This window comes from Phyllobates terribilis, unplaced genomic scaffold, assembly GCF_046119375.1.
Source record: "Phyllobates terribilis strain yellow unplaced genomic scaffold, ASM4611937v1 Scaffold_3__8_contigs__length_932513732, whole genome shotgun sequence".
In the NCBI taxonomy this organism is placed as follows: Eukaryota; Metazoa; Chordata; class Amphibia; order Anura; family Dendrobatidae; genus Phyllobates; species Phyllobates terribilis.
The window spans coordinates 288,000,738-288,022,472 of record NW_027362763.1 but is presented as its reverse complement, the minus strand read 5'-3'; the positions used below and the strand labels follow the sequence as shown (position 1 = coordinate 288,022,472).

Here is a 21,735-nt window from a genome sequence, read left to right as displayed (position 1 = left end):
AGGTTCTTCAAAGTAGCCACCTTTTGCTTTGATGACTGCTTTGCACACTCTTGGCATTCTCTTGATGAGCTTCAAGAGATAGTCACCGGAAATGGTCTTCCAACAATCTTGAAGGAGTTCCCAGAGATGCTTAGCACTTGTTGGCCCTTTTGCCTTCACTCTGCGGTCCAGCTCACTCCAAACCATCTCGATTGGGTTCAGGTTTGGTGACTGTGGAGGCCAGGTCATCTGGCTTAGCAGCCCATCACTCTCCCTCTTGGTCAAATAGCCCTTACACAGCCTGGAGGTGTGTTTGGGGTCATTGTCCTGTTGAAAAATAAATGATGGTCCAACTAAACGCAAAGCGGTTGGAATAGCATGCCACTGCAAGATGCTGTAGTAGCCATGCTGGTTCAGTATGCCTTCAATTTTGAATAAATCCCCAACAGTGTCACCAGCAAAACACCCTCAGACCATCACACCTCCTCCTCCATGCTTCACGGTGGGAACCAGGCATGTAGAGTCCATCCGTTCACCTTTCCTGTGTCGCACAAAGACACGGTGGTTGGAACCAAAGATCTCAAATTTGGACTCATCAGACAAAAGCACAGATTTCCACTGGTCTAATGTCCATTCATTGTGTTCTTTAGTCCAAACAAGTCTCTTCTGCTTGTTGCCTGTCCTTAGCAGTGGTTTCCTAGCAGCTATTTTACCATGAAGGCCTGCTGCACAAAGTCTCCTCTTAACAGTTGTTGTAGAGATGTGTCTGCTGCTAGAACTCTGTGTGGCATTGACCTGGTCTCTAATCTGAGCTGTTGTTAACCTGCGATTTCTGAGGCTGGTGACTTGGATAAACTTATCCTCAGAAGCAGAGGTGACTCTTGGTCTTCCTTTCCTGGGGCGGTCCTCATGTGAGCCAGTTTCTTTGTAGCACTTGATGGTTTTTGCAACTGCACTTGGGGACACTTTCAAAGTTTGCCCAATTTTTCGGACTGACTGACCTTCATTTCTTAAAGTAATGATGGCCACTCGTTTTTCTTTACTTAGCTGTTTTTTTCTTGCCATAATACAAATTCTAACAGTCTATTCAGTAGGACTATCAGCTGTGTATCCACCAGACTTCTGCACAACACAACTGATGGTCCCAACCCCATTTATAAGGCAATGAAATCCCACTTATTAAACCCGACAGGGCACACCTGTGAAGTGAAAACCATTTCCGGTGACTACCTCTTGAAGCTCATCAAGAGAATGCCAAGAGTGTGCAAAGCAGTCATCAAAGCAAAAGGTAGCTACTTTGAAGAACCTAGAATATAAGACATATTTTCAGTTATTTCACACTTTTTTGTTAAGTATATAATTCCACATGTGTTAATTCATAGTTTTGATGACTTCAATGTGAATGTACAATTTTCATAGTCATAAAAATATAGAAAAATCTTTAAATGAGATGGCGTGTCCAAACTTTTGGTCTGTACTGTATATGTGTATGTGCATATACATATGTGTGTCTGTATGTGCTATATGTATATATATATGTGTGTGTGTGTAAGCTATGTGTAGACACATGTTTATCAAGCAGTGTATGTAACTTGCAGTGTTTATGTAAGATACAGTGTGTGTGTATGTGTATGTAACATACAGTGTATGTGTTATACAATGATGTGTGTGTAAAATACATTGTTTGTGTCATATAGTGTGCGTGTTTGTGTAGCATCCACATTTATAAATACTGGCAGTGCAGACGAGAGTTCATAGGTGTAAACATGTCAGCATTGGGTGAGCTGATTATTTATGCTGGAACAAGAGTCATTGTTCTCGGCAGCACATAGCCCGATGTAAACATGAAATGTGCTGCTGATAACACTGATAACATGATATGTATGGGGACAATATGATCCATCAGCCATGTCACTATCAATCTTTTTCAGCCTGTGTAAAAAGGCCGGTGAACAAGCCTTGAATGACTTAAGTATAGTATCACACTTGTTTAAAGGTCTGAAATCAGCTTGTGTAAATGCAACCGAAATCTTTTTGTGTTATGGTGCAATATGATAGTATTTGGGGCTTAACTTTCAACTTTTGCCCAGGGCCCCACTTTGCCTAAACACAGCTCTGGCTATGACATCACATTTGTGTCCATAACTCAGTCTTCAATTTTTTTTCTCTGTGTTCATGGCCACAAGATTTGCAGGAAATACATATCACTGAACTATTATAAGAGTATGATAACTTATAATATTGGAATATCTATATCAGGAAAATGCTTGGAAGACTTGCATCATGACAATACAAAAGAAGCAAACATCCCGCTTGTCTTAGCCACAGTTTGAAAAGTTGTCCTTCTCGGCAGCTGTCAGAACGTGTTCTACGTTAATGCTGCACACCAGCTTTTATTATGAAAGATAGCGGCCACATAGAGCATCTATATCATGAGACAAGACATTTCACAGTTGCTTAGTTGTACGTCCCACATGGAAGAGTTCTGGCATTCCATGGCAATGTGGAATTACCGATGTTATGATTAGAGCCTCAATAGAAGCAGTAAGGGCTTTGCAGGTATTTATTTTGACAATCGCAAGAGACGTCGCTGTGAGTTGTCGTGTTCGTGCTGAGAGAATGGGTGGGAAGTTCAGATGTGAATACTTAAAAAGCAAAAGTTAAATAAATGAGAGCAATCGAAAAGAATAAACTGCAGCTTTTCCCCTGCTCTGCTTCTCAAAATGATGATAAATGATAGCAGAGAGGAGAAGATAACCTAGCATACGAGCAGGATCAACAAGGCCAAATACTGAAACTCCCAGCTGACTGCTCTCTACACTGCAGCCTCTGTTCATGTTTATTTTTTCTGCTCACTCTTGGTTTTGTCAATCAGTATGATAGACGATAACTCCTGAGCAAAGCAGCCTGCATTCTGCTCTCTCACGGTGGGTAGCATGTTGTGGTTGGCGCCATGTAGTCGTAGGATCACCCGCATCTGAAGCACCAAGGGATGAGGCAATGTGCAGTCTTCCAGCAGCTGAGTCCTCAGAGGACAGCAAGCAGTGGTGTTATCAGCACAGAGGAACTCTGCCAAGTAACTGACCGCACATTAGTCGTGCTGTTTAACTACAGTCTAGGGGGCCTGTGATGAAGACACACACATACATTTCTCCTTCAATCACTGTTTGAAACCCATGTTTTTCCTTCATGTCTTGATACACATCTTGCTCAGAGTAAGACCAAACAGGAGTCGCCAGAGGCCGCTCCCCGACATGAGCCTAATGAGGACAGTAAGCTATAGACTTCCATTTAACGTTCAATAAATTTCCACATTACATCAAAACACAAATCCAATTCCACATTCCTCCGCATTTCTGACCAGACAATGAGGTGATTCAATACACGATAAGTAAACAGCTCATCAGATAAACGCAATTTCCTGAAGTCACAGATCATTGCTGCTCTTTATCTGTAGGTTTGTTCTGTTCTTAACCGCCAACTTAATTCTAAGGAAGCGGTTGCTCAATATTTAATATTGATATGTAGATTATACTCAGATTATACTCAGGTTGCTTCAACAGGTTTACCCTTGGACAACAATTATTTTTAAAGGTAAAGTGAAAAGGAAAGTTCCTGATGTCAGGCAAGGTAAGATTTGGTAGCAATTGTACCTACAAAGGTACAACAAATTGTAATATCTGCCATGAAAAATAAAATTAGTAATAATGTTGAATGCAATAAAAACATCAGAAAAATAAAGTACAATATTTCTGTGTGAATGGAAAACCATATTTTCCTATTGCTCGTATTATACTTTTTTTCCAGACAGCTTTTTTTTTCTAGAAAAGCGGTACAATTTATATATAACATGCACCACATATATGTAAATCTTGTGCAAATACTGTCCCCTTAAATAGTGGACTAATTTGACTTATCAAATTTTGTAGGTTATAAAATATATAACAACATTCCTTAACCTAGAACTAGGCGATATCCTTTTACTAAAATAAATTGAAGAAAAATATAAGACTTCTATTGTGGCATTATTTTGGGAAATGATGACATGGAGGCTGGCAGAGATATGCCAACCTCCATACACAGAGTTGTGCCAGCCCTTATACACAGAGGCCTACCAGCCTCCACAAAAGGGAAAGCTACTGAAGGCATCTAAAACTGTAAAACACGCTCTATTAAGGACTTAGGGTCCGTTTACAGGATGTGACCGCCGATCAGTAAACCTTTACCGATTGGCTGTTGTATAACAGCCTGTATAGACAGACAGACCAAAGATCGATGTAATAGATCCCTCAGTTCGCATAGGCTGCCATAGTTCTTGGCAGTTCCTGTCCTGTATACTCAGGACGATGCCCCACCAAGAACGATGATCTTTTGCACTATGTAAAAGATCACTTCGCCTGACGAACAAGCATTTTGATCATCAGCAAGATTGGTGAAACAAGCATTTTTAAGAGCATTATCTTTCAGTGTAAATGCAGCTTTAAATAAATAAAAATTACAGCTGACACCTAGGTGTAAAAGAAGAAATTCCCTAAATAGTGGTGAGGGTGTGTACTATCAAAATATAGTCCCGAAATAGTGAAAAATAATAATAATACACCTAAAGTAGGCATATAGTTAAGTAGCTATAAGTATCTTAAAATTTAGAAAATCTACAAAAAAACAATACCTTGGCAATACAATATATGGTAGAAATAACACATGTCTAAAAACATAAATAAATACATTTTCAGGTGTCAGGGTTTTTTTAACGGATTTCGATTATTTTGAGGGTGCTGAATTCAAAAATCCCATTACTTCTACTGAATTGGTTCTAGTTTTTGAGATAATTCATCCATGAAAATAATACATTCCCGCCAATGAGACTTGTGTGTGATAACAAATGCAATAGCTTTTGCTCTTTTGACTCTTTATCAGTGTCTTAGGTAATGAAATATCACATATAATTATTTTGTATTTCAATTTGTAGGCTTACAATGCTATAAAAGTGACTTTTTAGACCCAGAATTCTACTGTAATTACGGTAATTAATTAACTATTAAATATCTCAGGAACTAGAGCCGATCCGGCAAAACCAAAGTCATATTCCTAATCAGCACTATAATCTTAATATAAAACTGTTCACACATCGCTGGCACCAAAATCACTGTATACCAGTGTAATCACTTATTGGTAGAAATATATAAGACAAAAGATTAAAAGTGGTGGGGGAAATACAAGTAAGGAGACATACCCAGCAGGAAAGAGCAATAGTCAATATTATAGAGCTACATAGTTTGTAATAACTATGGAGAATAGCCAAGTATAGGGAATGCATCGTCTGGTATACATAACAGGTAAGAGACATCTGAGATGAAAGAGGTGTGTGAGAAAGGAGCACTGCATGGAGTGTAGTACACCAAATTTGTACACCAGATTAGCAATGAAGCATAAATATAAGTGATAAAAGGCTTACCCATATATTACTCCTCCTGCTGGATTGCGCCAGCCCCAACGCACGTTTCAGCATAAGCCTTCATCAGGGGGTGCCGTCAGACCAGCAGAGGACCTATTTTATGTAAATATATGTATTTTCTACCAATAAATTATTTTTTACACCTTCTATTGGGCTTTGTACTATTTTTTGTAGGTTTTCTAAATGCAGCTTTAGCCACATGTTGAGGTCATATTGTGTGTTTGCGCTTGAAAAAAGCAATTTCACTGCACTACTTGAACAAGCTCAAATTATGAGGCATGTTTAACCCCTAGACACTAAACACTTTAACCCCTTATAGAACCCCCAGAACTGAAGTTATCTCAGAACCCAGCCATTAAAGCAAGATGTCATCTAATAGTTACAGCTGACAATTACTGTTGCTGATACTCCTGTGTCCACACCATCATCATGTAATAGTACGGTGTTACCTTATGTCATGTAACGAGAAGGGATTAGGTGCCCACACATACTATATTATTACAGCTTCCATTTATTGTGTCGTAGAATTAGCCTGGCACTATGATTCTCCAAAATAATAGCAACAAAATAATAATGGCAAAAGCAAGTGTTTTTTGTGTTTTAGTGGCTAAAAACACCCACAGAATTTTGTAAAAATAAAGTTTTGCTTGTGCCTCAATTTTCTCAAATCCTTATTTCTCCTTTACATTTCCATCACTGGACCTCTATAAGGGATAGAGCTGATGTTTTTCTTGGTACCATTTTGGGGTACATACAATGTTTTGAATGCTTTTTATTGAATTTCTTAAGGGAGATGTGGAGACAAAAACTGCCATTAGTGGTGATTCAATTTATTTATCTTTTCAGTATTGAAAGTTTGATTAAATAATTTAAAATTTTGAAACAAACCCAAAAATTCCAAGTATGTTTATTTTTTTTATTTCTTTATTTTTGAACTGGAAAAAAGTGACGTTTTTAAACCTTTATACTTATACTTTATACATTTTTTTCAATTTTTAACTTTATTTTTAGTCTCATTAGGGCACTTGGCCCTGAAATCATCTGATTGCATATACTAAATACCATGTACTAAATATGCTAAACTATATACCATGTAGTATATAGTTAAATTAATATTCTCCTATGAAGCCCAGCCACAGACTGGGCTTCTTAGGAGACTAAAAGGGCAGTGACAGGGAGACTTCAGTAAGCCATCAGCTACTAAGTTAATCCATCCACACCCCACAATCGCATCACGGTTGGGTGGCTGATAGGAGCCAGTGCATGAGCACAGCGGCTACAAGGTCATTTAAATGCTGCTGTCAGTGATGGACAGTGATGTGTAACTGGTTAAAGGGAACCTGTCACCAGAAATAATGCTATTAACCTGAAGATATGCGGTTAATCTGCAGGTTAACAGCGTTATTATGCTGCCCGGCGCCTGCACACAGCCGAATGCAGAGGGAAAAAATGAAGGGGAAGGTGTTAATGTAGCGATCTCTTGTAGTCTAGCGCAGTGAGGGGGATATCATTTAAGAAACCCCATGTACATATTGTGTAAAAGTGTAAACTCATGGGACTGTATATTCACTTTTTTTTTTACAAAGTCAGATTTCACCATAACAGAAAAACACATGTCACACATACAGTTACTAAAGCATTTTCTATTTCCTTATGTACTAGGGGATGAGTACAACTGCAGCAACTTTATTTTATTTTACTTTTTAAAAATAATATTATATAATAATTATTAATGTTATAACATTAGGGTTGAAAGAAGAATATACCAGTTATCAGTAGTATAATTGCTGTTGTTTTGATGATAATTATTAATATTATTATCATTAGTAGTAGTGTGATTATTATTACTTCTATTACATCCGCGTCAGACACGTCAGATATACCTACCGACATGTGACGAGTGACTTGTTTAAACCAAAGTCTGCTTGGAACTAGAGAAAAAACACTCTGTCAGTTCAGTTTTCTATTTGGCTTCTCACCTTCTCCAGAAAGTAAATGCCCTGGTTTAGTGATGAAGTAGTAATGGAAGAGATGATGGCTCTGAACTACCACAATTTTCATTCTGCCTAATTATGCTAACTTCAGCTCATATACCTTGGTCTGTTTCTAGTTAGCCTGCCAAGTTCCTCATTGATGGAGGGGGTCTTTTTCATGCTACTTGGCCTCCCAGCCTCTGTAACCTCTGATTTCCTCTTTTTTTTCCCTAAGCCATAATTTATTCCCTTTGAGGGATGTGTATGGAGCTCCATGCCATATATATTCACAGAATATCATTAGTACCTTTTTAATAGATCATTTTGCTTATCAAAATATTGATGCTGTAGTGGAAGCTGAAGGCAGTTACAGCTGTTGATAGAACAGAATCTGACTATTAATAAAAAGCAGACAGGGCTCTTAAAACAGTGCTTAGACTGTTACATTTCAGACACTTTCTATTGCTTTATATAGTGTAACACCTGCAGTAAGTTTCAATTCTGCTGCCTGAAATAATCCAGACTCACGGGGCGAGAGAGTTACAATTCGGGAAAATTGTTTGTACTTACTGCTGTTGTCTCCCTTGGCAGTATCCAGCCTTGTACTTATCGACAACCTGTAAAAATTATTAATATCTTCTGCATTTTCTTATCATTTCATACAAATGATTTCACATCTTACATATTCAATCTTTTATCCAATGCGTCAAACACTTTTTTGTAAGTTACTTTTGGCTGGGCTTGTCTTTGGCTGTAGGAATGTTGATTTCATAGAATTACCTAGAATTACCTAGAATTACCTAGAAAATTGAATTACAGCCAATATGTAGACTTCTTACAACCTCTGGCTCCTATGGCACTATGATAATAAGTTCAGCATTGCATATGTATATTAAAGGGATTTACAATAATGTACTTGATTTCAACATAGAGATGGATAATCTGAATTTACACACTAGGGTGGATGTATGCATATAATGTGGCTGATAATTATAATAGCAAATAATGTCTTGAATAAATGCTCCACTCTTCTATTTTAAGTCATATTAATTTATGTAACATATCTTTTTAGCCTCCAATAACCTTGTCTGACATAATAAGGTTTAGGACTGATCTAGAGAAGCCTGAGGCTATAATGATTAATGGTTTTATTAATGGTTTTATGTACCAATAATAGCTTGCTTGACATGTAAATTGTACACTTCAATGGGCGAAGGTTTAATAATGCAACTATGCAAAATTTAAGGGCATTAATAATCATAATGAGCAACTTTTTTATTATTATAAATACATACATAAGGCCTTATGCATTAAGGCTGTAGGGGGCACACAGAGTGCGTACGGTACTCTGCTGTACATTCTAGATATCTCCCCTAGAAGCAATCTAATGGAATATGGTATAGGATGGAATGAAAATACAGTGGGGCTCCATAGAAGTCTATGAGCACCTCCTATTGTAGGTGATGTATTAGACTTGTATTTCTGAGCCTTCAGTCTGGCACAAATGACAAGGTATTTATTAGGGTAGAATTTGTTGCAGAATTTTATGCAGCTGTCTCATTCTTCTTAATAAAACTTCTATACTATTCTTAGATTAGTCCATCAAAATGTTTGTATTTATTTATTACGCTTACTTATGTAGCACCATCATATTCCACAGCACTTTACAGATATTGTCCTTGCAGTCCCCATTGGGGCTCACAATCTAAAATTCCCTATCTGTTTGTCTTTGGAGTGTGGAGGAAACCCACGCAAACACTGGGTGAACATACAAACTCCTTGCAGATGTTATCCTGGGTGGGATTTTAACCCAGGACTAAAGCACTGCAAAGCAAGAGAGCTAACCACTTAGATTCAACTAATAATTAGCTGTTTGACAAGTCCATACACTGCAATACCCTGTGCTGCTAAGAAGAGTACTAAGCGAGAAGTTACATATTAGCAGACAAACTGAAGTAAACATTAAAGATTGGCATGTCCAACCTCAAACAGCTTAATGCTACGTAGGGGTAGACGAGCTCCCACTAATCTAATATTGATGACCTATCTTAAGGCTAAATGATAACATAAGGGCTCCAGCCTGCCTGCGACTGCGGTCGCTTTATCACAGCGCTACATCTAGCGACACCCAGTTCTCACAGTAATCTGAACTATTCTGATGAAGGTCCTGATTACGAGCCAAAACATTAATGCACCTTTATTTTTGGATTGCTTGAATACATTTTCATTACTTCTTCTGCATACCATTGAGTGATGAATTTTCATATACACTATCTTAAAAAGGTTGCTCTGTCTAAAATGATAAGTCTGCAGTCACTCTGTGTGACTGCAGACTTATGAATCCCGCATCACGCATTGTGCACTACGAGGAGTCACCGGATTCTGAGCCGGGAACGGCGGTGTTGAATGCGATACACATACTCCCAACCAGAGCACGTCTAGTGGACGCAGCCTCACTCCATACACTTGTATTGAGAAAGGCCACGCCCACTAGACAGGTTCAGCCCTGGAGTATGCATATCGCATACATCACTGACGTTTCCGGCTCAGAAACCGGCAAATCCCCGCAGCGCACAGTGCATGCACTGGGTGGATTCATAAGTCTGCAGTCACACAGAGTGACTGCAGACTTTTCATTTTAGACCAGACAACCCCTTTAAGGCTAGGCTATCAATCTTAAAAGTCTGGATAACCTTTTTCATCCCGTATTTAATTAGTAAAATACAGCATATTAGTAATTCTTTAGCATTCTTATGCAGGCAAAACCTCAATTTACCAATTATGTTTTAAAAATAGTGACCATATATATGATAAATCCCATACCTGCCATATAGGCATTTCCTTTTATATGAAGCATGACAATAAAAAAAAAAAAAAAAATCTGTAACAAGGTACAATCCACTGATAGATGCTAAAAACTACTGATTTTATAAAAATGAAAATAGAAATCCTGCACATTCACTATTTTTATTATCTATCCAAAATTATTTTAACATTTTCCACCTGCAGCAAAGTCGTGGTACAAAATATGGTCCAATACTGTGTTAATAAATGAACAATCCTGCCTAAATAAAGTAATTGAACTGAGCTCCAGTGAGAGTTCATCATATTAAGGCAGCAGGATTTGTCCAACTGACACGGCTTTACAGGAGAATGAAGATAAATAGGCCACTGTGAAAATTATGTATTTAAATCTATTTTGCGTAATTTTTGAAATTAGTTAGATAATTAACTTCCAAAGGGGAAAAAGAACCCAGGGAGATAAGTAATGTGTGTGACCGATTTTATTTTGCTTTGCCGCTGGCTGTTTTCTTTGTTTTGCATATTGTGACAACTTTAAATTCTACCATGAGATGTATATGAAACCCTTTAATTGCTACGAGCCTACTGGGCGGGTTAGTAGTGGCCTTGCTTGTCTAAGGTCAAAGTGGTGATCTGTAAGTCTTTAATTTATGTGTAAAAATATTCTGCGAGTTAACGGAATTGTCAAGGGGGGAGTTTTTATTTCACTGTGCTCATATTTCTTAATGTATCATTGTTACATTGTGATACATAAGCATGTACTTATAAATCCCTCCAGATAGAAGAGAACATGCGTTTTAATTTGTCAGTGTAAGCAGAGGAAGAATCGAAATATATATTAAATCAAATGATTAATTTACTACATATAAATCCTATCATTTACTATCATTTATCTCCTTATATTAGAAACCACAAATATTTTTGTGATTTAGTGTAAAATTAGACAAGGAATTTATGGATTTTTTTTCACTTTGTGGGAGGAAATTTATCATTCCACTATGCCAGTGATGCATTTCTTTTTTGAATAATAATCTGTGACTTTTTCCTTGCACATTATTAGTATAGATCCAGGTTTAATATAAAATATATGTAAGATATAATATAGCCTCATTATTGCATTTTTTAGAATTTCTGCAACATACGATCTCCCCAAAATTCTACCAAAGAGAACTTAGATCTTTATAAAACCCAATCTAAGTTCACATAAATAAAACCGCACAGGTTCCACATGTTGATACACTCCCACACTCACCCTTATGTTTTTGACAAATCCTCCCATTATATAAGATTGCTCTATGTCTTCATCTATATTCTGCAGTTAAATCTTGAACAATAGCTCCAAATATTCTTATTGAATTTTACAAGTTGCACAGTAATTATCTTCTTATGATTAAGATTCTACACAAGAAACTCATCTTCGCATGAGGCCAGCGAGTGTTTAGCGGTATTAGCAGTAATCTTTCATTGTTGGTTGAAAACGATTCTTCTTAATCCAGCTTTTGTTTTTAAAGCACAATCCATCCAGCGAGTGAATGTGATTTTCATAAATGAGGGTTTCATTTCCCAGGCTAAATACACAAGTGCTTTTGTTGGATAATTTGTGGTTAGAGGAGGCTACAGAATCTTGGCCATCCCAATTGTCTATAGAGTTAGACTGGTATGGATATAATTGGCTCATCCTCATGGTTAATTAAGCTTTTAGCTGGGTAAGACACCAGACGCAAGAGCAATGTTCACGCCAGATAATAAAAAAGACCCAGACGAGTAGAAATCATGCATATAAAGATAAACATTTATTAGAATTGGGAAAACCACTGATGCGGCAATAGGAAAAGACCAGTATTCATTTTTTCGGTCCGTACTTCTTCTGCACAGAACATGTGCACATGGACAATAGCATGGAAATGTATGATGGTATCATAACCATAACTGAGAAAGTGATTGGTGCCAAATCAAGCTTCACATTGGGGTTTCTTCGACTGAGCCTAAAGGTAGTCTTGTGTGTCGGCCCAACTCTGTCTAAATGGAATATTTTTTACTCTCTGTTCTGGCTTGTACGATATGCTGAGGCCACAGAATTTTTGTTTCTGTTATATTTGGTAGAAAGGTTTTTAAATGAGTTGTCCAATATTTTAAAAAAAAGGTTGTGCTTACTTCTAAACGCAGCATTATTCTTGTCCTTGGGCTCTATCAAACAGCAGCCTAGCCCCATTCATTTATTACTTTTTGCAAAAATTTTTATATTGCCTTGAAACTAACCAATCTCATTGATCATTTTACATTTTTGCATTATCTTTTAAAAAGTATTCCATATTAAGTTTTCTAAGGCCTTATTCACACATCAGTATTTTTTGATCAGTATTTCATCAGTATTTGTATGACAAAACCAAGAGTGTCTCCAAAACACAGAACAGGTGTCAGTCTTTCATTTATAGTTTTTTCTCTGTAAGTTCCACTCCTGATTTTGGCATACAAACACTGATGCAAAATACTGACCAAACAGTGACGTGTGAATAAGTGCTTAGTTATATTGTGCTTTGTCTGTACTGATTCTGCTTTTTTGTTGCTATTTTGAGCTAAGTTGGAGTTTAAATATTTTTTGGGGAAAATGTTGTGCCATATGCAATCAACTGCTAAAGCCAGCACCATTAATGAACATTTGTGGTAAATCTCCCAAAGTTTTCCAAAAATTAAAGCATGTATCTCAACGAATGATCAAAGTGAAAAAGTAATTGTGCAATCATGATTACCTGAGGTTTGGCAATTACTCAAATGCAATTACCTCTATGACTGCTGTGAACAGCAGCTACGCTTGATGTGCTTAGAATTCCAGGAAAGGAAGAAACAAAAAATGGTATTTTTGAAGGAGAAAACCATCAATGATTGATAGAACTTAGAATTTGCACACAAGAAGGTGAGCCATAGTAATTCATCCTGAACAGAAAATGAAAGGATATGACATGTTTAGCAAACGCCAAAGCTTGTCACTTCCATTAATATTTTCAGCTCCCTTATCAATGTATTCCTTTAATGAATTACTCATTTTGGAGCCATCAGCATATCCTCAAACCAGGCAAATTCTACATACAGCTGTACTGGCAGTAACTGTATTCATTTACTTATTTATTTAAGCGTTTATTTATTTACTTTCATATTTTTACAAATATGTTTTCTCCACGTTACAAATATGAAAACTATTGGTATTAAATATGTGTAATGTAAAATATGTGTTTTTTCTGGGTTTTGATGCGTTATTTTCCCTCATTCATTAGAATACACTGATGAGCAAAAAGGTAACAATGTTTTGAACTTTTGACTTTCAGGCTCCATATCTCATCATCCACTACTGCTTCGAATGTGAGACTATCAACATTTTATACAAAATCATCTTGGCTATCTCATACTGTGGTGCGAAAAAGGGTTTGCCCCCTTCCTGATTTCTTATTCTTTTGCATGTTTGTCACACTTAAATGTTTCAGATCACAAAACAAATGTAAATATTAAGATAACACAATTAAACAGAGAAAGCAGTTTTTAAAGGAAGTTCTTTATTATTAAGGCAAAAATAAATGCAAACCTACAGGGCCCTGTGTGAAAAAGTGATTGCCCCCTAAACTTAATAACTGGTTGGGCCACTCTTAGCAGCAACAACTGCAATCAAGCATTTGCGATAACTAGCAATGAGTCTTTTTACAATGCTCTTGAGGAATTTTGGCCCACTAATCTTTGCAAAATTGTTGTAATTCAGCCACATTGGAGGGTTTCCGAGCATGAACCACCTTTATAAGGTCATGCCACAGCATCTCAATCAGATTAAGGTGAGGACTTTGACCAGGCCACTCAAAAGTCTTAATTTTGCTTTTCTTAAGCCATGGTGTGTTTTGGATCATTGTCCTGCTGCATAACCCAAGTACGCTTCAGCTTGAGGTCACAAACAGATGGCCGGACATTGTCCTTCAGGATTTTTTGGTAGACAGCATAATTAATGGTTCCATTTATCACAACAAGTTTTCCAGGTCTTGAAGAAGCAAAACAGCCCCAGGCCATTACACTACCACCACCATGTTTTACTGTTGGTATGATGTTCCTTTTCTGAAATGCTGTGTTACTTCTACGTCAGATGTATTGGGACATACACCTTTCAAAAAAGTTCAACTTTTGTCTCGTCAGTCCACAGAGTATGCTCCCAAAAGTCTTGGCGATCATCAAGATGTTTTCTGGCAAAACTGAGATGAGCCTTTTATGTTCCTTTTGCTCAGCTGTGATTTTTGTCTTGGAACTCTGTGTCTAATGGTTCTCACTGTGGTTTGCTGGAGTCCCAAAGCTTTAGAAATTGCTTTATAACCTTTTCCGGACTGATAGATCTCAATTACTTTTTTTCTCCTTTGTTCCTGAATTTCCTTGGATCACAGAATGATGTCTAGCTCTGCAGTATCTTTTGGTCTACTTTACTTTGTCAGGCAGGTCCTATTTAAGTGATTTCTTGATTAAGAACAGGTGTGGCAGTTATCAGGCCTGTGTGGCTAGGGAAATTGAATTCAGCTTCCCAAAGATGTGATAAACCATAGTTAATTTATGTTTCAAGAGGGGGCAATCACTTTTTCACACAGGGCTCTATAGGTTTGGATTTCTTTTTCCCTTAATAATAAAGACCTTCATTTAAAAACTGCATTTTGAGTTTACTTGTGTTATCTTTGTCTAATATTTAAATTTGTTTTGTGATCTGAAACATTTAAGTGTGACAAACATGCAAAAGAATAAGAAAAAGAATATTTGCAAACTCAAGCCGATGCTTCTTATAACAATATTGAAGTCAATGCTTCTTAACCTTTTTTTGGGCCACCATTCTAGACTTGTGTAACACGGTGCTTGCATGGATGTCTGTGATATCACTATTACGAAGCATATGAGCCACCTCCAGTGTCGTGTGTTTGTTGATTCCGATATTTTGCCTGGACGTCCACCTCTTGACTTGTGAATGGATGGATGGACTTCACTTCATATTCTTTCACTGACATAGCACTCACATGATGCAGTTTCACAACTTTTATTGGCCGAAAGACCAATGTCGATGGATGATGCTGTTTCTCTTTTCTTGGGAAATCTTCTTCATGGCTGCTCCTCGATTTGAACCAGTGACCTTTCGCTGGGAAATCAACCTAATAATACACTGAGCTATTGGGGAATTTGAGAACACGTTGTAATTTGTATTATACAGGAAGAAAAATATATTTCCACCACCAGGAGCAAAACAGTAACAATGCAGTGACATGACAATAATCTGCACAACTAATCATATGCTAAATAGTTGCAAGTCAAATTTATCTATGAGATAGCCAAGATGATCGTCTATAAAATTATGATAGTCTCACGTTTGTAGCAGTAGTGGATGGTGAGATACGGAGTCTGAAAGTCAAAAGTTCAAAACAATCTTATCATTTTGCTCATCTGTGTAAATCTGTCTTATCCATCATGAATCTAGTAAAAAAAGGAGCCATAATGCAATGCAACAACATGGCTGAAGTAACAGTATTTATTCCGTTATATGAACATTTAGCCAAACTTGTATGTAAAGGCTATTGAGGCAGATTGGATGACCATGAGGAAAAACCAGCTTAGTTAAAGGGGTTATCTGGGCCTTTTTTTTCCTCTATGGTTCTAAGCACTTATTAGCAGGTAATTGTTAACTAATAACTACCTGACTGTGCTGCCTTGCGACAATTTCTCCTTGCTCACGGACCACTCCTGACTGTGATTCTCCTGCTTCCGATGATGTCATATTAACAGAGCAGTTCCTTCTCTTCCGCACTGCTTTGTTGATAGGGCGTCACTGCTGACATCATGTCTATTGATACTCAGCTCAGCCTAACGCCATGGGGAGCCAACTGTTAATGAACATTACATCAGCATTGATGCCCTGTTGACAGAGCAGAGTGGAAGAGAAGGAACTGCTCTGTCGATGTGACGTCACAGGAAGCAGAATTACTGGCAAGAGTGGTCCGTGTCTGCACTGAGCTAGGAGATATCGTTGCAGGGCAGCACACACAGTTACTTAGCAGTTACCTGACGATACTTGCTTACCTCCAAAGGGAAAATAAAAAAAGTCCCAGATAATGCCTTTAAACTAGCAGTATGCACAGATTAACATCAAGATATTCCAGATTACACCTAAATACTAAACAGTGTTGTTGACTAATTTATGCAAAAAGTTTTAGGATTACTAATGGCCTTGTATATTTTGAGTGCAATTTATCTATTTACTGTACTAAGAGAAAAGTAAAATATTTTTCAAAAACACTGAGAAAAAACACAAGCAATTAAGAAAACAATGATTGAAAATGTGGAAATAGATTAAAACTGTAAATTTAGCTATCGTACATACAGAATAAATAGCGTAGGTCCATGCACAGCCGACTTTCCTGCATATTCAAATTATTTACTGCTATTAATGCAACAGTACCACATTATGAACATCCATGGATGTGAATATGAGCTATTTTTTGTTAAACCCCGGTTCGCCTGATTAGATGAGTTTATAAACAGTCCAACACAGAGTTTACATATATGATCAGGAAAGTATATATATATATATATATCCTATGACTCTATAGGCTTTCTTGTCCTGTGATTTTTTTTTTTGTCTAATTTTTTGTACATCAGATTTTTGTCTTTTATCTGTTTTGTGTACACTAATATTACATTATTGCTGCATTTCACTTTTCTCTGTGAAATAGCTCTGAAATGTATCATCCAGTCATGACATCACTAACATAAATACGGATGTTCATATTATAACATAATAAATCAATAAAAGTCTTGCTGCGATGACGCATTCTGTCAATGGAGAATGATCACAAAAATGTAGAATAAATATACAGTACTTACATATGTGTTACAATGTATGCTTATTATGCTTGTAGCTCTAGAGCTGACCTAGCTTCTGCTTCCGGCTGCGAGTAACATATATTAATCTTATTATTGGAACTGTTTCCATACATTACATATCGATAATATTTAGCCTTAATGTCTAAATACATAAAAAGGTAAATAATAATAATCCTTGTTTTTTAATCTCTTCAACTTTTCGATCAAAAGGTTTTAGATAAAAAATATATTTACATTAGTAGAAACAATATATTAGTCTCCATGTAATTACACCAATTCTTTTCTGACCATTACAGAAGGTAGAGCAGGTAAGAGAAACCATTTAGAATTAAGGAGAGGAGACTTCTACTGCCGCTGTCTATAGCTCAAGGATGCTCACATTTAAAGGGGTTGTCCGGTCAAAAGCGATCACACTCTGTGTGACTGCAGACTTATGAATACCCCCAGCGCAGGCACTGTGCACTCTGGGGATTTGCCGGTCTGAGACCCGGTAACGGAAGGTATGTAGGTGTTATACATACCCCCAGCTAGTGGGCGCGGCCTCGCTCTCCATACACTGGTATTGAGTGAGGCCTCGCCTTCTAGTCTGACGCGCTTACCGGTCGTCCACACCACTAGATGCAGCGTGGCCTCGCTCTATACAAGTATATGGAGCGAGGCGGCGCTGAATGGCCTGGAGTGTGTATAATGTATGCATAGCCTCTGGTCCCAGGTCTCATACCGGCGAATCCCTACAGAGCACAGTGCTGGTGCTGGGGGAATTCATAATTCTGCAGTCGCAGAAAAGTGATCACTTTTGACGGGACAACCCCTTTAAGGCTACACTGAAAAAGCTCATCAGTTGGGTGACAAGGACATGATCAGGATCAGGGTTGGTTTTCAATGTAACACCTGCACAGGGAACTGTCAGGGCAGCTACTGGTATACTGGGACTTACAGACACTAAGAAGAGCTTTGCAGCTGCTGTTAAACAGGGACCTACAGACATTAACAGTTTTTCCCCTGAGCTGCAGTGGACTACAATTCCCAGGGACCCTTGTTTCAGTCAGATGACACAGCCTGGAAGGATAGAAGGAGAGAGAGTGGATTGGATGAGGAGGGACTTGGGGGAGGGAGCTGGGGAGGAAGTGAAAGCAAAAGTGCAGAGAGAGGAGTGTGGCAACTTGCTGTGAGGGACCACTGAGTGCTGTGGATCTGCATTCCTCTACACTGCAGAGTGTTGCTGTCCCCTCTGATATATCCACGCTGCTGGAGAGAGCGCCGTCTTGTCACCCTCTGAAGCAAGTTACATCAAGGACTCGGAGAGTTCTATCGGCACTCCCACCATATAAAGGCCTGAATCCTGCCGCCCCCAGCTGGTGTCAAGAGAACCATCCGACCGTTTGAGACACACAGCGAGTGCCCTTCTGAGACTTGTGGTTCTACCAGTGCTATTTACAGTGAGTACACTACAACCTAGACTATTGACATTAATATTCATCTAAGTGCACCAACTGTCCTAACTTGTGCGCCAACATCCGCGGCAACTGGGCCCCAACGTTTGGACTGAGTTAAAACAAAAAGGAAAACTTGCTACGTTATCTTTGCAGAGTCAGAGTAGAAATAGATTGTGATGTGTATAGGACTTTTACAGAGCATAGTTACTTGTATTGTATGTTATTCCTTTTAAACCCACCGCAATTCTGCTGCATAGCAATAAACCTGTTAAATGGTTTTACTCCTGTTCCCTGTGAGTGTGTACTGAGCTGTGGCAGGGGCTTCCCGAATCAGCCCCTGGCAGAAGATAACAATCCTTCTGCAGTCCCAGAGAGAGAGCTCCAATCAAGATTCGGGTGGAGACACTGCGCCCTAGAGAGGTGAAACCCCCCATAACACTCAGTGTACCGTGAAAGCTCTAAAGGGGTGTTAAATCAATATATTAATGAAAGCAATATTTAGATGCATATTATACAGTGGTACTTGAAAGTTTGTGAACTCTCCAGAATTTTCCATATTTCTGTATAAATTTGATCTAAAACTACATCAGATTTTCACACAAGTCCTAAAAATAGATAAAAAAGACAAATTAAACAAATGAGTAAAAATATTAGACTTCGCAATTTTTTTTATTGGGGAAAATGATCCAATATCACATGTTTGTGAGTGGTAAAAGTATATGAACCTTTGCTTTCAGTTCCTTGGTGTGACCCACTTAGCAGAAATAACTGCATCTAAACATTTCTGGTAGTTGTCGATTAGTCCTGCACATTGGCTTAGAGCAGGGGTCCCCAACCTGTGGCTCACTGGCCCACGATGTGTGGCTCACAGCTGCCTGCCAGCTTGGTGCAATAGCACCAGATCTAGAAAACAGCTATGAAGAGCAGACCTCCAGATGGTGATTGTTTTGAGTAGGCATGCACAGAACAGCAGATCTGGATGCTCATATACTGGGTGGTGGTGGTGGTGGTGGGGGGGGTAAATATGGTAAGCTGGAGATAAGTTGATAAAACCAGTTAAAGGGGTGCTTGAGGCTGGATGCAATAGTGTGGAGAGTATGTTTGATGTAAAAGTACTGAATGCGGGTAAAGTGGGCACTCCTGGATTTACATATGTTGCCTATAAGGGAGGGGACAAGGTTTTGGTGTGCCTCTATGTGAGAAAGCTTTGGATTCCGGGTGTCACTACTACTTCGGATGAACCTCGGACATCCAAAGGAAGTGTGAGAATTGCAGCCCATTAAAGGCATAAAAATGTCACACAAGCCCCAAGAGAACCGGTGCCGACATCGCTAGAATGGCGCCCGTGGTTGAGGAGAGTATCTGTCATTTTTATATTATACTGGAAAATATAGAGTTTAATAAAGGGTTGTCCAAGTAATAGACAATATCTTTAAATTACAAGCTCTTTAAAAACCAAGTCGTTTTAAACTTTACTGACGCTTGTCTTTTTGTGAAGCATTTACACGTTACATCGTTGTGTACCAGTTGTAACGTGTAGCATGTAGCTTTCATATCTGCAAATCTGTGTATTTGGAAAGGTGGCTTTATAGAGTGACCTTCGTTTTTATTTTTATTTCATAGATCAATAGCACACATGAAAATAAAAAAAATATTGATATATACAGTATATATACACATATATATTGTATCAGAGAAATCTGCTTCTTTCTCTCCTAGGACTGCTCCTTCATTTTCAAAATTCTCAGTTCTGGGGTGAAATCAGTATTCGTTGAAGACAGATTTTTACATTACTGATATAAGAGATGGCAGTTGATACTGATAAGATTTTATGTATACAGGAGATGGGAGGATGAGGGAGGGGTTCTGCCACTAGCTCCTCCCTCTTCCTACCCCCTCTAGTCCCCACAGCATCTTCTCAGCACCAACTGCTATCTCCTATCTCAGTAATGGGAAAGTTTGTATTCAGACAGATTTTCCCCATGAATTGAGCCTTTTGAAAATGAATGATAAGCTACAGGAAAGAAAGAAGCAGATTTCTCCAATAAGATATTTTATAACATTGTTTATTTTCATGTGTACTATTGATTTATGAAATAAAAATTAAACTGATGGTTGCGTTTTCACCCCTTTATGGCCTATGACATATCTATACGTCATAGGTCGCCACCTCCTTTTTGATGCTCGGGCGATGAGCCCGCATGTTTTCAGGCAAATGACAGCTGATCTGATCAGCTGTCATGTGCCCCTAACAGCCGCAAGTGGAATCGTGATCCACCCATGGCTGTTAACATGTTAAATGCGGCTGTCAATCTCTCCGCCTAATGGTGCCCCTGTCATATGATCACGGGGTGCTGATGGCTTGGTATGACAATCCGGGCTCTGCAGGAGACCCCTGTGGTTGTCATAGCCGAACTGCTGTTAGCGTCGCCAAGTGGCCGGCCCTCATTGTTATGATCTGCAACATGTACTAAGGAAAGAAAGGGGAAAGCTGTCCCTACAGTAAGACTAAGCTGAATCCCTACGATGTAGTGGGCTGCCTGTTCCTAGCGAACAGACCCGCCTTAGTCCTCGGCTAGTCTGAACGAAGACCTATAGCATAAGGGGAGGGGTCCCTAAAACAACTAAGAACTGGAACAAAAAATGGGACACCTCCTGAACAGAGAAAGTTGTTGCAGAACACAAAAAGACAAACAGACAAAAAGGTACTAGAGGTCCCAGAAGGACCAAGAAAACTGACAGAGAAAGGCACCAAAGCACCTGGCTAGAAAAACAGTCAACAGCACTGAAGTCCAGCACAGCCAAAAGGGCGGAGCTGGAATATAAAGGCAGATGGTCACGTGACCGCAAAACACAAGATGGAAAAAACAAACAGGAGGGTTCTAACACTCATAGCAGATGAGCATTTCTGCTACAAGCTACAAGCGATCAGAAGATCGCAGCTTCTAGTCTCCTATGGAGACTATTGAAGCATGTAAAAAGTAAAAAAAAATGTTTTTAAAAATAATAAAAAAATTGAAAAATTATAAAAGTTCAAATCACACTCCTTTTGCTCCATTCAAAATAAAACAATAAAAAAAACAAAAATACACATATTTGGTATCACCGCATTCAGAATCACCCAATCTATCAAAATATAAAAATAATTAATCTGATCAGTAAGCGGCGTAATGAGAAAAAAATCAAAACGACAGAATTATGTTTT

General features: G+C 38.3%; 1 protein-coding gene across 4 annotated transcripts in view; it reads left to right on the top strand.

Annotated features, from left to right (window-relative positions):
- The window catches only part of MECOM (MDS1 and EVI1 complex locus), a 792,569-nt gene that overhangs the window by 577,840 nt on the left and 192,994 nt on the right, over positions 1–21,735 (top strand). The gene's annotated exons all lie outside the window — the stretch shown is intronic.